Below are 18,030 nucleotides of genomic sequence, written 5' to 3' on the forward strand. Positions count from 1 at the left end.
AAATTATTTGAACAAAAATATGAAATATGAGCAATGACAAAGTACTGTACTTTCTCTATTAGATTAATTTTTTGCATATATCTTAATTGTTGTATGTTTAAGTGTTGTTTCAAGCTAAAGAAAACCAAAAAATTTATAATGGTTCTGTTAGAAAATGCACTTAACTTCCTTATCATTTCATTTCCTGTTTATACTTTTGATGGTTATGTCTTTAGATTAATTAATAGCTATACATTTTCACATATTCTAGATCTGAAATATAATATTGTGCTCTCTGAGCATTATAACTCAAATTATGATAAATACAACAGCTGCTTGATATCACAATGTTCTGTCTCCCAAGAAAAGAATGTCTTATACAGAGTCCCACTGTGATCTTTGATCTTTTTGCTGTTCCAATTTATTTATTTGAGAGAGAGAGAGACAGAGCACAAGCAGGTGGAGGGGCAGAGGGGGAGAAAGAACCAGACTCCCCACTGAACAGGGAGCCCGACATGAGGCTCCATCCCAGGACTCCGGGATAATGACCTGAGCTGAAGGCAGATGCTTAACTGGCTGAGCCACCCAAGAGGCCCCAAATTGTATGTTTTAATTGACATATTTGTCTGAATGATAGATGCTTACATCTTTTTCCATTGAGGACATGTTTTACTGAATCAACCTATAGAGAGTAGGAATTCCATTAGCAGTGTACCTGTAAAATATCTATCAGCACTTGATCTACTGAATCTCCTCAGAAAGTGAGAACAAAAAATGGACAGTCCTAAAATTAATTCAGAGATTATATATATCTGTTTAATTCAACTGACTAAGGTACTCTCTGTGTGTCTGTGAGAATCACAGCCAAAACCACTATGGGGACCTTAATTCATGCTATTCTATGTTGACTGAAGAACGAAGTTGCTGACTAGAAGTTTACAGCATTTGTTTAATGGTCTGGGCTTACTGTCCTTCACAAAATAGACTAAACTGTAATCTATCTCAGTTATAAATTATTTTACACTAGATTAAATTAAATTGATTCATCTTATTCTGGCAAAATATAACAATTGAAAAAAATTGGATGGTCTATAGAGTTGTAAACAAACCCCCAAATAAAGCCATATATATTACATAAATTTGTGACTAATTAGAAATTTTGAAAAAATGATCCTGAGGTGATGGATAAAAACACTTAGAAACTGACAACCTGGGTCTTTGTCATTATTGGAATGATCCTATCTCTGGACTTTCCCTATGATTATGCCAATGATCTGTTTATTGATTTCCATGCCAATAAGACATCATTAACTTTTAATTTTTATAATATCTCTGTATCTGGCAGACCCTTCTTGGTTTTCTACAGGACGGTCTTAGGTTTTAATTGTTCTTTATTTCTTTCAATGACTTTCTGAATCACATTTGAATCACAATGACATTTTGTCAAATTCCCTAACATGCCATATTGGTATTTCACATTATATTAAGTTTGTGTCTTTATTTCCTTGAATAAAGTACATCATTTTATGTCTGTTTTTCTATGTTTTTAGATAAATTTTATACTTTCATCAAAGTAATGTTTTTCTTTTTTTTTTTTAAGATTTTATTTATTCATTTAAGACACAGAGATAGAGAGAGAGAGAAAGCATGAGCAGGGAGAGAGGCAGAGGGAGAAGCAGGCTCCTCGCTGAGCCAGGAGCCCGATGTGGGGCTCTATCCCAGGACCCTGGGATCATGACCTGAGCCGAAGGCAGACGCTTAACCATCTGAGCCACCCAGGCTCCCCAAAGTAATGTTTTTCTCTATTAGATTATATTCATATGTTTTGTTTGCTGTTATGTTTTAATTTTGTTTACCTATATTGGAAATGAAATTATTTTAATGGTTCTTGTAAAAAGCAAATGTTTGACTCATTATTGTAGATACTTTTTCTTAATGGGAATTGTTTGATATGGAAAGTATATTTATTTTCCTTTTTTCTAATACTTATAATTTATACTTTTCTTATATATTTCTCTTATTTATTTAGTCATTATTTTGTTTATTTTGTTGGCTAAGAATTCAAAAACAATACTGAAGACATGGTGTCTATGTGTGCATTCTGGTCCTTTAAATTTGCTGCAGGGTTGTGATAAGTAACATTTATTGGGTTAAAGATATTCTTTTAATTTTCTATGAAGCACTTTTAATTTCAAATGAGTTTGATTTTATGAAATATTTCTTTATCAAATATTTGTATCACATACTTTATGTATTATGTTAATAATGTGATTATTTTAATATATTTAGTTAAATAGTTTCAAGACTATATTAATGTCTTGAATTTTATTACCACAGTTATGAAGTAGTTTTTAACATTATGTTATAGTTGTGAATTATATAAACATACTTGTGTTTTTATTATTTTTATAAACACACTTGGTTTTTTTATATTGTATCATTAATATAGCACTGGTGTTTAACAGGATTTCCTAATCAGACTCTCATGAATCAGAGACTGTAGTCAGTATCAAGCTTTTCAAATAAGTACAAGGTGAAAACAGAAGGGGCCAGGACTATCGACAGATCTCCTTAGGTCTTTTCTTTCCTCATTTGATATTCACTGACCCAGATTAAAAGATATATTTCCAAGTTAGGTGGGCAGTCGTCATACTGGCAGAAAAACCAGGTAATGAAACATCTCCATTTTATACTCAGAGACCTAAATGGTTTACATGATATTTTCCTGGAAGCCATACCTCATAAATTCATATATTCCAGGCTTATTTACCATTAACAATCCTAGACAAATGGGTACATACTGCTAAAAGCAAGCCACCAGTTTGTTTCTTTTTTCTTTTCCACAAACCTTCCTCTGATAAAAAAGTGATCCACAGTTAAACCATTCACTTCTCAATTGTAAATTATCACACATAAAGAGAATGAAGTACCAGTAGCACATTTTAATAAATTTTGCACAACTGAGCCATCACTTGTAATAGCCACACAGCTCAAGAAATAAAACCTACCCAGCTCTCTTGGAGGTGCCACAAACTCCTTTCTAATAACAACTTTAATGGTAACCCAGAGGCAATCTCTAATTTGATTTTGTATGTTTGTTCAATCTCCTGATTTGTTTGTTTTTTAAAGATTTATTTATTTATTTATTTAGCGAGTGTGTTGCGGGGAGGGGGGCAGAGGAACTGGGAGTGGGGAAGCAGATTCCCCGCTGAGCAGGGAGCCCAACACAGGGCTCCTGATCAAACAACCTTGAGATCATTACCTGAGCTGAAACCAAGAGTCAGAAGCTTAACTGACTGAGCCACTCAGGCACCCCAATTTGTTTGGTTTTTTAAATAAAATTATCAGCTGAGTTTTCATAAGCCTGTTGGCAATTTGTTTCTTTTGAGAAATGTTATGCTGGTTCTTTGTCCATTTTTTAATTGGGTTATTTTTAATTAAAAAATTTATTTTTTATGTTTTTGCTACTGAGTTTTAGGAGTTCCTTACATATTTTGGATATTAACTCTTATCAGATGAGTGGTTGGCAAATATTCTTTGGGGAACAATTGTCTATTCAGATCTTTTGCCATTAAAAAAGAAATCAGATTATTTATTTATTTATTTGAGTAATATGTGTTCTTATATATTTTTGAATATTAACCCCTTATCACATGTATGGTTTGCAAATATTTTCTCCCATTCAGTAGGTTGTCCTTTCATTCTGTTGTTTCTTTTGTTGCACAGAAGGTTTTAGTTTGATGTAGTCCCCGTTATTTGTTTGCTTTTATTGCTTGTGCATTTGGTGTCATACCTGAAAAATCATTGCCAAGACCAATGTCAAGGAGATTTTCCCCTCTGTTTTCTTCTAGTAGTTTACTGTTCCAAGTCTTAAACTTAAGTCTTTAATCCATTTCAAGTTTAAATTTTATGAGTGTCATAAGATTGTGAATATCTGCTGTTGAGTAGAAAATTTTGTATGTGTTAGGTCCATTTGGTTTATAAGTGCTATTCCAGTCTCTATTGATTCTCTTTCTGGATGCCCTATCCATTATTGTAAGTGGGTTATAGAAATCCCATACTATTTTGTATTGCTGTCAATTTCTGCCTTGAGTTCTGTCAATATTTGCTTTATAAATTCAGGTACTCTGCAGTTTGATGTGTGTATATTTATCATTATTATATCTTCTGGTTTAATTGACCCTTCTATGACCATATATTGACATTCTTTGTCTCTACACTTAGATTTAAAGTCCATTTTGTCTAAAATTAGCATAAGCACTCTTGGTTTCTTTTTGAAATATCTTTTAACATCAGTTCTCTCTCAGGGTATTTGTGTCTTTAATTCTAAAGTGAGTCTTTCATAGATGGGGTATTTCTGGATCTTAGTTTTGTTTTTATTTTTAGAAGTTTTAGGTCCACAGCAAAACTGAGCAGAAAATATAGAGAGTTTCCATATACCTCCTGTTCTCACACATGTACAACCTCCCCAATATCAATATTCCCCACCAGAGTGGTGCATTTATTACAACTGATGAACCTACATTGACACATCATTGTCACAGAAACCCAGAGTTTACATTTTAGTTCCCTCTTAGTGTTGTATATTCTTGGTATGTATTTGGACAAAGACCTCATTATGGTATCACACAGAGTACTTTTACTGCCCTAAAATCTTCTGTGCCCCATCTATTCACCCCTAGCCTCACCAACCCCTAGCAATCACTTATCTATTCACTGTCTCCTTTGTTTCACTTGTTATTAGGACTTAGTAGAGAATTTTAAGCTCCTTGGACTTGGAACTGGTGAAAGTACATCTTGTTTTTGTATCCATTCAGACGCTCTGTACCTTTTGTTTGGTGAGTTTAATTCATTTACATTAAAGTAATTTTCCATAAATGAGGACTATTGGCATTTTGTTAATTGGTTCTGTTTGTTGCAATTCTTTGTCCTTCTCCTCCTCTCCTGCTTTCTTCTTCTTTCTTTCTTTTATCCATTAAGAAAATTTTATCATTAACTTCATATTAGGGTATAAAGTGACTTATGCATCACCTTTATAGCATTACATTAATCTGTATATGTCTATATATTTGTCTTTACATTAATGATTTTATATGTTTTTGTGTTAACATGTTTTCATTTCAATTTGAAGAACTTAAGTATTTCTTATAAGACAGGTGTTATGATAAATTCCTTCAGTTTTGTCGGAGAATGATTTTCCCTTTCCTACTTTTTTTTTTTGAGAGAGAGAGAGCATTTGTGAGCATGAGCAGGGAGTTGGAGCAAAGGAAGAGGGAGAAACAGACTCCTCACTGAGCAGAGAACCAGGACATAGGGCTCGATCCCAGGACCCTGAGATAATGACCTGAGCCGAAGGCAGACGTTTAAACTGATTAAGCCACCAGGCCCCCTCTTCCCTTCATTTTTAAAGGATAATTTTGTTGGTACAAATTTCTTATTTGGTAGTAGTTTTATTACTTTGAATATATCATCCCATTCTTTCTCGGCCTGCAAGCTTTCTTCTGAGAAATCTGTTAATGATCTTATGAGCCATTCTTATATATGACAAATTACATTTGTCAAAATGCTCTCTTTGTCCTTGACTTTTTTTCTTTCAATTTTTATTTTATTTATTTATTTATTTTTAATTTAAATTCAATTAATTAACATATAATGTATTATTTGTTTCAGGGGTACAGGTGTGTGATTCACCAGTCTTATATAATACCCAATTGTCCTTGACTTTTAACAGTTTGATTTTCATGTGTCTTCGTGTAGTCTTATTTGGGTTAAAAGTATGTGGCTATACTACGTACCATGGAGAGAGAAGGTTGGGGTAGAAAGAAGAGTGGTGGATAAATTGGTAACTCCTTTACCTCCAACTTACTTGGGAAAGTTATTTCCATAAAGATGACTTGATGGGTTGAAGTATGTTTATAGCAGTTGGGAACACTTAGACCCGGTGCCTCCTGTCACATGCTAGAAAATAAATCAAACTATGGCAATAGGATGGAAGGATTTGTCTGAGAAGCAAATGCATTTTCTCTGACGGTAGAAATGATAGCAAGCTGGCTACATTTTTATTGATTTGAACTTTAAGAGTTTACTGTCTCAAAAACTAAGTGTGTTAAAGAAATTACATTTTATCTAACATTTCTAGATGTCATATGTTACCATATTGGTATAAACTGTACTTTTTGGTTACTTTATAAATATGTTTGTAACTAATCTCTAGCTTGAGCCACATCAAATTGGCTTATATTTAATGTTTTCTCTTTTTAACCACATTTTACCAAAAATTTGATGTAATGTACCTCCCACTCCCTCTTACTACTGATGTATTTATTCTAAAAAACAAGCAAGAATACAGAAAAGTAAAAATAATACACATTGCAGTTTCCAAAGCTTGAGAAATCTTATGCAATGAATTATTCATGGGGCCTAACTTATAACTCCTGACTTCTTGCTGATAGGTTACCTGGAGAATTGAAACTATTAGCTGAAGGATTTATAAAGTGAAAAATTGTGTCCCCAAAATTTATTTTATTGCCTTATTATTATACATCTCTCTGAAAAAAAATTCTCAGTAACAACGGATCTATCAAAAAACTATAGCCATTAAGTAGTAAACTCTCCTTTAAACTTGAATTTGGAGATTATTTTCTTATCATAGCTTGTTTAGTTTGCAACCTAGATTAATGCTATTTAAGTCAATGTTTTAAAGAAAAAGAGATAATTATTAATTCAACGAAATATTTGCCTTGTCCTTGAATACTTAGACAGAAATGATGTAGTTTGTAACAACAAAATAAGAGCTGAATATTAGACGTAGATTATCACTGAATCATTGTATTTTTATATATAAAGATAAATCAATTTGCAAATAATAACTTCAATGATGCTTAATCCAGTAGTCTTAAAAAGCTCATTTATTTTTGACCCATTTTGTGGTATAAAACTGTTGTAATAATAAAAATTGCTGTTGGAAACAAGATTTCATCAGCTTTTATTAGAAGTCCTTTGATAATAACTGATTTTTGAGATGGTATATGTTTCCTTCATCTTAGAGATTGTTAAAGCAATTCCCTCTGATCATACTAAAACATTTTTGGAAATAATGTGAAAATAGTAAAAGTATATCTAGTGCATTTATTGTAACCTAAAGCTATTCTGTGAATATATAAATTGCCATTATTTTTTAGTGTTCTATGACTAGAGAAAAAAAAAGTGATTGAAGTATATTGCTTCATAATATCTAGTTGCCAATAACATACACTGATAAAAAAGAATCTGAAACCTGAAATGAACTGTAAAGTTTTAAGAAATTGTATCTCTTTATTCCCAACATTTTGTTGTAAAAATAGATGGATTTCAGCTTCCAGGGGTTTCCATTCTCGAAGTTATTCAAAGGACATTTGTATAGGCAACCATTTAAGTTATTACATTTGTATTAATCTTATTTGGAAACAATTGTTTTAATAATATCAATTGAATACCAATCAAATCACTTCTTCCCCTCAAAGTTGAGCATAATTTTACTTTTATAACTAAAAATATAATTTAAGAATCTACTATTTAAGGGCTTAACTTAAATCCTCAAACAGCATGTCTTTTACTATTTGAAGTTGCTTTTTCATGTTCTTAATGGTATCTTTTTTTCTTATTGGTATCTTTTGATGAGCAGAAGTTTCAAATTTTGATGAAACTCATCACTTTTGTTGTTTTATGGTTGCTCTTTTGACCTCCCTAAGACACTTCTTACCAAAAGTTATAAAGGTAATTTTTTTTAAATTTTAGATATTTTTCAATGTGATTTGGTTGTTTTAAGTCCTTCCTATCTATATATAAAATCAGTTTGAAATTGAATTGAAATTGAAATCAGTTTGTTAATTTCTACAAGTCTGCTGGGATTTTGATCAGGATAAATTTGCAATTACCAATCTTTTAGAGAGAACTGGCATTGTAACAATACAAAATCTTCTAATCCATGGGTATGATATGTCTCTACATTTTTAAAGTCTTTTAATTTTTTTTCTCAATAAAGTATAATAGTTTCCAGTGTAGTGGTCTGCCTTCAGTAAAAGGTATTCCAAAGTAATTGATGTTTTCAAAATCTTCTTGAAAATAGCGTTTTTAATAAAATATCTTTTTTCAATTTCTGTTGCTAGTTTGCTAATTTATAGAAACAAAATTGATACTTTATTCTTAGACTTTGGTAAATTCATTTATTAGGTTTCTTAGGATTTTCTAAACAGACATACTATCTGCATGTAAAATAGTTTTATTTATCCTTCTCTATTGTTATGCTTTTAATTTCATTTTCTTAGATTATTCCACAATTTATGCCTTCTAGTGTAATAATGAACAGAGATGTTAAGATGACACACACTCTTTTTTTCTTTTTTTTAAGATGACACACTCTTGTCTTGGTTCCCAAATTAGAAGACACCATTCAGTATTTCAACATCAAGAATATCAGCTATAGATGGTTTGTTCACAATATTTATAATTTGACAAAGTTAACTTTTCCTATTTTATGAGAGATGTTCTGAAATTACAAATCAGTTTTGAATTTTGTCAATACTTTCTCTGCATATTTTGAGAGGATTGATTTTTTCCTCCTTTTTCCTGATAACATAGAATATTACTTTGCTTGATTTGGAATATTAAGACAACCTTCCATAATTGGGATGAAATCATGCCAAAGTTTGTTAAATTTTTGGTGTGTTTCATAATTTGATTTGCTAATATTTTCTTTGAATATTCAGTTTTCATGTTTATGAATTACTTACATTGAATAAATAAAATGAATTTGGAAGTGTTCTATTGCCCTCTATGTTCTGAAAGAATTTGTGTAAAATTGTTATGATTTCATTATTAAGTGTTTGATAAAAGTTACCAAATAAGCCATCTGTGCCTTGAGACCTCTTGGCAGAAAAAATTTAAATTGCAATTAAAAAAGATAGATGTGGAGATGGAGCTAAAGAGTATTATGCAAGCAAAATAAGTCAGAGAGATACATACTCTATGATCTCATTCATATGTAGAGTTTAAGAAACAAAACAGATGAACATAGGGGAAACAAAAAAAGAGAGAAGCAAACCAAAAAAACATACTCTTAACTCTAGAGAACAAACAGCATTGCTGGAGGGGTGTTGGGCAGGGGGATGTGTTAAATGGGTGATAGGGCACTTGTGATGAGCACTGGGTGTTATACATAAGTGATAAATCACTAAATTCTATACCTGAAACTAATACTACACTGTATGTTAACTGGAATTTAAATAAAAACTTGAAAAAGAAAGAAATACATATAGAGCCCTTCATAGCTTTTAATTCTTCATGTGTCAACTTTGACAAATTTTGTTTTCAGATTTTTGTTAATTTTATTTGAATTGTTAAATTTTGAAAATAAGGATTTTTCTTCATATTGACTTACTATGCATTTAAGGTCTATATAATGGCTGATGGTGTCTCTTCCTTCACTTCTAATGTTAGTAGTTTATATCCCCTTTGTTTTTGACTATGATCAGTCATGTTGGAGATTCATGTCTTACTAAAATTTCCAGCACTAGGCTTATTAAGCTTATTATTTTCTACTTTGTTGATTTCAACTTTCACTTTTAGCTATTTTATTCCTTCCACTTTCTGCTTCTATAATTTTAGAACAGATTTCTAGCTTCTTAATGTGGTATATTTCATATTTAACATGTCATTATTTGTTTAAGTATTATGATGTTTATTTATTGGATTTCTATTTTTTAAAAGTTTCTATTTCCTGCAGTTTCATTTTGCAATCAATAGAATGATGTCTTTATGTCCTTACTCAATTATAATAGCAGCAACATAGTCCTTGTCAACTAATTTCAACATCTAGGTCAACTTTTGGTGTGTTTCTATTTAGTGCAGTTTATCCTCTTGTTTATGGGATATATCTATATCTGTATCTGGTTTTTTTTAAAGATTTTATTTATTTATTTGAGAGAGAGAGTGAGAGAGAGAGCACATGAGAGGTGGGAGGGTCAAAGGGAGAAGCAGACTCCCTGCTGAGCAGGGAGCCCAATGCGGGACTCAATCCTGGGACTCCAGGATCATGACCTGAGCCGAAGGCAGTTGCTTAACCAACTGAGCCACCCAGGTGCCCTGTATCTGTTTCTATATATCTACATCTATCTATTTATATAGAGAGATATGTATAGATATATATGTATATGGACACATATATAGAAAAACAGAGATGTATATGAAGATATATATATGGAGACATATGTGTATATGAAGATAGATGTGTTTATGGCAATAGATATACATAAGCATATATACATGCCCATATACATATCTACCCACTGAACAAAAATCAAGGATTTGAACAAAAATCAAAATGTTTCACAGGAAAATAAAATTACTGACTCTACAATGTGCCGTTTACAAAGTCCAGAATGCAATAATAAATCAGTAGACTTGCAAAGAAACAAGCATATGTATAAATATAAAAATGTATATATAAAATACAACATATAAATATGTGTATATATAATATAAACATATTGTATATGTGATGTAAATATAAATAGAAATATAATCGCTGTTCTGGTAGGCAATCAAATTACTGTTAGATACTCATGAACCTGTCAGGTAGATGTGCTTTTAAAAGATAGGTCTATTTTAGTCTTCCTTTTAGTTCTAGGTCATGAATCTTAGTGGAGAATTGTCCTTATTCCCAAGTGTGACCTTTGTAGGGTTAACCTGAATAATCTAAGTGAGCAGTGAGGTCTCTCTACAAGGGTTGGGCTTTAGCTCCAACATTTTCCAGAAATGCATAATCTGTGATATCTTTGTTTATACCATATAGAACCATTTTTTGCTAGGTTTCACAGAGGCCTCCATGAAAGTGCAACAAAGAGCTTGGCCAATGACTTGAGAACTCCTTTATATATTTTTAACACTATAGGGAATTTCGTTAATTTATAAAAAGCTACTGACTGAACTAAGCCTATCTTTAAAATTAGAAAAACTAATTACACACACATACACACTCGCTCACTCACTCATACACACATATGCACACAAAATGAGTAGAAAATTATAAAGGTGCAATCCTACCCAAAATTATCTTGATAAACAAGAGAATTAGAAACAATATTAAAGACAGTATGTTCACACTAAAAATTTGCTAAAATATTTATGCTTAATGTACTTTTAAAAATGATTAAAAGACACTAAGACATTTACACAAAACATGAAAATACAATGTGAAAATCAGAAATAATCTGAAATGAACTGGAACAAAGAAAGAATTAAAATAAATAAAAATATCATTAGAAACTAAGTTTAAAGGGGTGCCTGGGTGGCTCAGTTGTTAAGCATCTGCCTTTGACTCACGTCATGATCCCAGAGCCTGGGATCGACCCCCGCATTGGGCTCCCTGCTCAGTGGGAAGCCTGCTTCTCCCTCTCCCACTCCCCCTGCTTGTGTTACCTCTCTCACTGTGTCTCTCTCTGTCAAATAAATAAAATCTTAAAAAAATATATTAAGATTAAAAAAATGAGAACCCAAGATGCATTAAAGTGATGATAATATTTTAAGAACTGTAGAAGGTTAAAAAGAGACAAATTTAAAAGTCAAACAAAGAAAAGCAATATAAATTATTCAAGAAACTCTTTATAGTTAAGAGTATGTTTCTTGGTTTGCCTCCCTCTCTCTTTTTTCTCCCTTTGCTCATTTTTTTTGTTTCTTAAATTCCACATATGAGTGAAATAGTATGGAATTTGTCTTTCTCTGACTTATTTCAATTACCATAATATTCTCTAGCTCCATCCATGTTGTTGCAAATGGGAAGACTTCATTCTTTTCATGGCTAAGTAAAATTCCATTGTATACATATGCCATATCTTCTTTATCCATTCATCAGTAATGGATTTGCTGATGACATGATACTCTATATAGAAATCCCAAAAAACTCCATGAAAAAACTCCTAGAACTGATAAATGAATTCAGTAAAGTTCCAGGATACAAAATCAATGTACAGGAATCTGCGACATTTTTATACACCAATAATGAAACAGCAGAAAGAAAAATCAAGGAATTGATCCCTTTTACAACTGCACCAAAAACCATAAGATACCTAGGAATAAACCTAACCAAAGAGGTAAAATACCTGTACTCTGAAAACTATTAAAAAAAAAAAACTAATGAATTGAAGATGACACAAAGAAATGGAAAAACATTCCATGCTCATGAATTGGAAGAACAAATATTGTTAAAATGTCTATACTACCTAAAGCAATCTACACATTTAATGCAAGCCTATCAAAATACCACAAGCAAGAAAAACAATCCTAAAATTTGTATGGAACCACAAAAGACCCCAAATAGCCAAAGCAACCTTAAAAAGGCAAAGCAAAGCTGGAGGCATCACAGTTCTGGACTTCAAAATCAAAGCTTTCGTGACCAGAGCAGTATGATAACGGCACAAAAACAGACACATAGATCAATAGAATGGAATAGAAGTGAACCGACAACCATATGGTGAATTACTCAACAAAGGAGGAAAGAATATCCAATGAGAAAAAGAATGTCTCTTTAACAAATGGTGTTGGGAAAATTGGATGACAACAAGAAAAAGAATGAAACTGGACCACTTATACCATACACAAAAATAAATTCAAAATGGATTAAAGATCTAAATGCAAGACCTGAAACCACAGAAGTCCTAGAAAAGAACACAGGGAATAACTTCTTTGACATTAGCTGTAGCAACTTCTTTCTAGATATGTCTCCTGAGGCAAGGGAAATAAAAGCAAACATAAATTATTGGGACTACATCAAAATAAAAAGCTTTTGCATAGTGAAGGAAACAACAAAACTAAAATGCAACCTACACAATGGGAGGTTTGCAGATAACATATCTGATAAGGGGTTAGTATCAAAAATATATAAAGAACTTCTAAAACTCAACTCCCCAAAAATGAATAATCCAATTTAAAAATGGGCAGAAGACATAATTAAACATTTTTGCAAAGAAGACATACAGATGACAAAAGGACACATGAAAAGATGTGATATTGAACATTGTATATTGTATTTGATTGAAATACAAATCAAAACTACAATAATCTCACACCTGTCAGAATGGCTAAAATCAACAATACAAGAAACAACATGTGCTGCCAAGGATGTAGAGAAAGGGAAACATTTTTACACTCTTGGTGGGAAAGCAAACAGGTGCAGCCCCCTCTGAAAAACAGTATGGAGGTTCCTCAAAGTAAAAAATAAAACTACCCTACAACCCAGCAATTGCACTACAAGGTATTTACCCAAAGAATGCAAAAATATTAATACAAAGGAATACCTGTACCCCAATGTTTATAGCAGCATTATCTACAATAGCCAAATTATGGAAACAGGTCTAATTTTAATTTTACTCTTTAAACATCTAGTAAGGGGATAGTAAATGGAGTCGTTTTTATATTAGCCATTCACTACTGTAAAATGACACTCAGTCATTACTACCTGATATTAGGAATCACTAGAATTAATCTTATTGTGTGTATATATATATATATATATATATATATAAAATAATTTATATGTTATATACATAAATTATATATTGTGCATATATATGTATATATCAAGAAGATCACAGAATAACTCTAGAATATTGATTTAGCCACAAATGTTTTTTATTATTTTTTATTATGTTATGTTAATCACCATACATTACATCATTAGTTTTTGATGTAGTGTTCCATGATTCATTGTTTGCATATATCACCCAGTGCTCCATGTAGAATGTGCCCTCTTTAATACCCATCACCAGGCTAACCCATCCCCACAGCCCCCTCCCCTCTAGAACCCTCAGTTTGTTTTTCAGAGTCCATAGTCTCTCATGGTTCGTCTCCCCCTCCAATTTCCCCCCTTCATTATTCGCTTCCTGCTATCTTCTTCTTTTTTTTTTTTAACATATAATGTATTATTTCTTTCAGAGGTACAGATCTGTGATTCAACAGTCTTACACAATTCACAGCGCTCACCATAGCACATACCCTCCCCAATGTCTATCACCCAGCCACCCCATCCCTCCCACCCACACCACTCCAGCAACCCTCAGTTTGTTTCCTAAGATTAAGAATTCCTCATATCAGTGAGGTCATATGATACATGTCTTTCTCTGATTGACTTATTTTGCTCAGCATAACATCCTCCAGTTCCATCCACATTGTTGCAAATGGCAAGATTTCATTCCTTTTGATGGCTGCATAATATTCCATTGTGTATATATATATATACCACCTCTTCTTTATCCATTCATCTGTCAATGGACATCTTGACTCTTTTCACAGTTTGGCTATTGTGGACATTGCTGTTATAAACATCGGGGTGCACATACCCCTTCGGATCCCTACATTTGTATCTTTGGGGTAAATACCCAGTAGTGCAATTGCTGGATCATATGGGAGCTCTATTTTCAACTTTTTGAGGAACCTCCATACTGTTTTCCAGAGTGGTTGCACCAGCTTGCATTCCCACCAACAGTGTAGGAGTTTCCGCTTTCTCTGCATCCCCGCCAACATCTGTCGTTTCCTGACTTGTGAATTTTAGCCATTCTGACTGGTGTGAGGTGATATCTCATTCAGGTTTTGATTTGGATTTCCCTGATGCCGAGCAATGTTGAGCACTTTTTCATGTGTCTGTTGCCCATTTGTATGTCTTCTTTGGAAAAATATTTGTTCATGTCCTCTGCCCATTTCTTGATTGGATCATTTGTTCTTTGGGTGTTAAGTTTAAGAAGTTCTTTATAGATTTTGGATACTAGCCCTTTATCTAATATGTCATTTGCAAATATCTTCTCTCATTCTGTCGGTTGTCTTTTGGTTTTGTGGACTGTTTCTTTTGCTGTGCAAAAGCTTTTTATCTTGATGAAGTCCCAATAGTTCATTTTTGCCCTTGCTTTCCTTGCCTTTGGCGATGTTTCTAGGAAGAAATTGCTGCAGCTGAGGTCAAAGAGGTTGCTGCCTGTGTTCTCCTTTAGGATTTTGATGGACTCCTGTCTCACGTTTAGGTCTTTCAAACATTTTGAGTCTCTTTTTGTGTGTGGTGTAAGGAAATGTTTCAATTTCATTCTTCTGCATGTGGCTGTCCAATTTTCCCAACACCATTTGTTGAAGAGACTGTCTTTTTTCCATTGGACATTCTTTCCTGCTTTGTCAAAGATTAGTTGACATCATCAAGCCACATGTAATGTTTAGTGATTAGGGAAAAAGTTCAAGAATCAAACAGGTGTGAGTGTTGAGAAGTAAAATTTATGAATTTTGAAACATTTTGTTTGCTGAAAACAGTAATGATCCTAATACAATAGTAATGTTTTGTTCAGACAATTATACCAAAAACTCTTAGGGGTTAGAGTCCAATTTTATATATCTTTGATATGTTTCACATCACTTCACGTTACAAGAGGTAAGAGAGCTAATTTACTACTTTGCGTATATTTTTCTTCATATTTATGGTTGTATTTTAATGAAGTATTTTTGTTCATAAAAAAGTGTTTTCTTATACATTTGTGTTTTTAAACAGAAAGAAATATGCCCTAGATATGAAAAAAATAAAATAAAAACATATTATATTTCCAAACTCATACCTATAGTTAATGGTAAACCAAGATTTGAACCATATGTTCCCAAATATAAAACTATAGTTAATTTCACTAAAACTTGCCCATATAATTATCTTTATATTAAATTAAAACTGGAAAATCAACAGATCAAAACACCAAAAGAACAATTTCAGAATATTCTTAAGAGAATATCCATGTCAGAAACACCATCTTATTATTCTAAAAGTGAATTTTACTTGGTGACTTGAATACATTAAGGATGTTTATAGAAACAACCACTAATTGTGATAGTTAAAAATACATCCCATTTGTTTTTAAAAGCCTCATATGAAATTACCACCATTGTCATTATTTTTAAAAAGTTAACAATTTCAGTTTTCTAATTCAATTAGTGAAAATATATGAAGTTTACTGCTTTTATGGATTAAGTGAACTTGTAAAAAGAATCTGAGATATTACATAATAAAATAAAATAAGAGACATTACTTTAGTTATAAACAAACATATCTCATAGGTAATTAATGTCTGAAATGGCAGTGAGAAATTAATAATAGAATGAGGTAAACATCATAATATTAACTTAATGAACTGGACAAACGCTGTAGCTGTAAAAAGTAGAAACAGAGAAGTATAACTGTTTTGACTGGGTATGGAAAATACGAAGTACAAGTAACAATATACGTACTTCATATATTTCCTGAAAAATAAGTCCAGTGATGTACTATAACAACTAAAAGACATTGCGGGCTAAACAAATCTGTATTCAGAGATGAAAGATCGGAAGCACATTTTAGCAACAATTTAGATAGATTCCAAGGGTAGGAGTAAAGGTGTGCAGAAATTAATTTTTGAGGTTAGAAATCAAAGAGCAATGATTATGTAGTTTTATGCCTGATGTTTACCACTCAATATTATATTTATTCACTATAATTGTTACAAATTAATATTTTACCGAAAATGTCTTATTATAATTATATGCATCAGTCCACATTGTTGAAGATTAAATTCATTTGTATATTAGGCAAAACACTTAATACCCTGAATCAATCAAAACTGCATTTATAATTCTCTCACATAAAAGTCTGGAAGGAAGCAATCCAGAGCTGGCATCACTATGGTGTTCTCTACACAATACTCCACCATCCTTACATGTGGTTTATACCTCCATGTCAAAATAATGTTTCCCTTCAACTTCTTGAACACCAATCATGACAACATAGGACAGCATAAGAAGGGAAGGTAAAAGGGTAAGTCCTTTCCTCATAAATCACTTCCACTGAAGTAGCAATGGTAATCTCACACAGTTTATAATTCACTAGCCAGAATTAAATAATGTGGCAAAAACTGTGTGACAACTGAAATCTGAATACAGGGAATATTGTGCCCAGATCTTAAAAAAAAAAAAATGGTTTAGGGGCGCCTGGGTGGCTCAGATGGTTAAGCGTCTGCTTTTAGCTCAGGTCATGATCCCAGGGTCCTGGGCTCGAGCCCCACATCGGGCTCTTGGCTCAGAAGGGAGTCTGCTTCTCCCTCTCCCTCTGCCTCTCCCACTGCTCATGCTCTCTGTATCTCTGTGTCTCAAATGAATAAATAAAATCTTTTAAAAAATGGTTTGTATTTTTTTAATTAATTTATTTATTTTGAGAGAGAGAGAACGTGGGGTGAGTGGCAGAGGGAGAGGGAGAAAGAGAACCTCCAGCAGACTCCCTTGAGCCCACAGCCTGATGCTGGGCTTGATCTCAGAACACTGAGATCATGACCTGAGCTGAAATCAAGAGTCTGACACTTAACTGACTGAGCCACCCAAGTTCCCCAGGTGGTTTGTATTTCTAAGAAAAAGGTTAATGGATGTTGTAATCTCTACCAGAAAGCCCAACCTTCAAACTTGTTTCTAACCAAGAACAAAAATTAATTTTATATTTTAAACAAATAAAAAAGTACCCTTTAAATCTTTTTAAAAATCTTTTTAGTCAGTTCTTCAAGTAGAGTGAAACAAATGGATATAAATACCCAGATCCTGAGTGTTCATTTCAGTAAATCATCACAAGATGAATAAATCTACAACTACCCAGCAATTTAAAAAATTACTATAAATCTAGAAGCCCCTGATTTGTAACCTATGAATCAAGAGTTCCTCCCTCTACCCAAAGTTAAGTTCAAGCCTGATTTTTAACACCATAAATTAATTTTACCCAACTTTTTTTATATTTATGGAATCATGTTTATATGTATTATGCTTGTGAAATTTATCCCTTTATGTAGCTTGTTCATAAATAAGCTGTTCATTTTCATGCAGTATCATAGTGTAGACTATTAATATTCTAGTAATACATACTTGAGTCATTTCAGTATTCTGAATACTGCCTGTATGAATGTTCTTGTACATGGATTTGGAGCAAGGATACAGGCAACCTATTTGTTATGTAGCCTAAGGGAAGAATGCTGAGTTATATTG

Source organism: Eumetopias jubatus, unplaced genomic scaffold, assembly GCF_037043125.1.
Source record: "Eumetopias jubatus isolate StellerSeaLion01/CBP00866 unplaced genomic scaffold, mEumJub1_p1.0 scaffold_4, whole genome shotgun sequence".
NCBI lineage: Eukaryota > Metazoa > Chordata > Mammalia > Carnivora > Otariidae > Eumetopias > Eumetopias jubatus.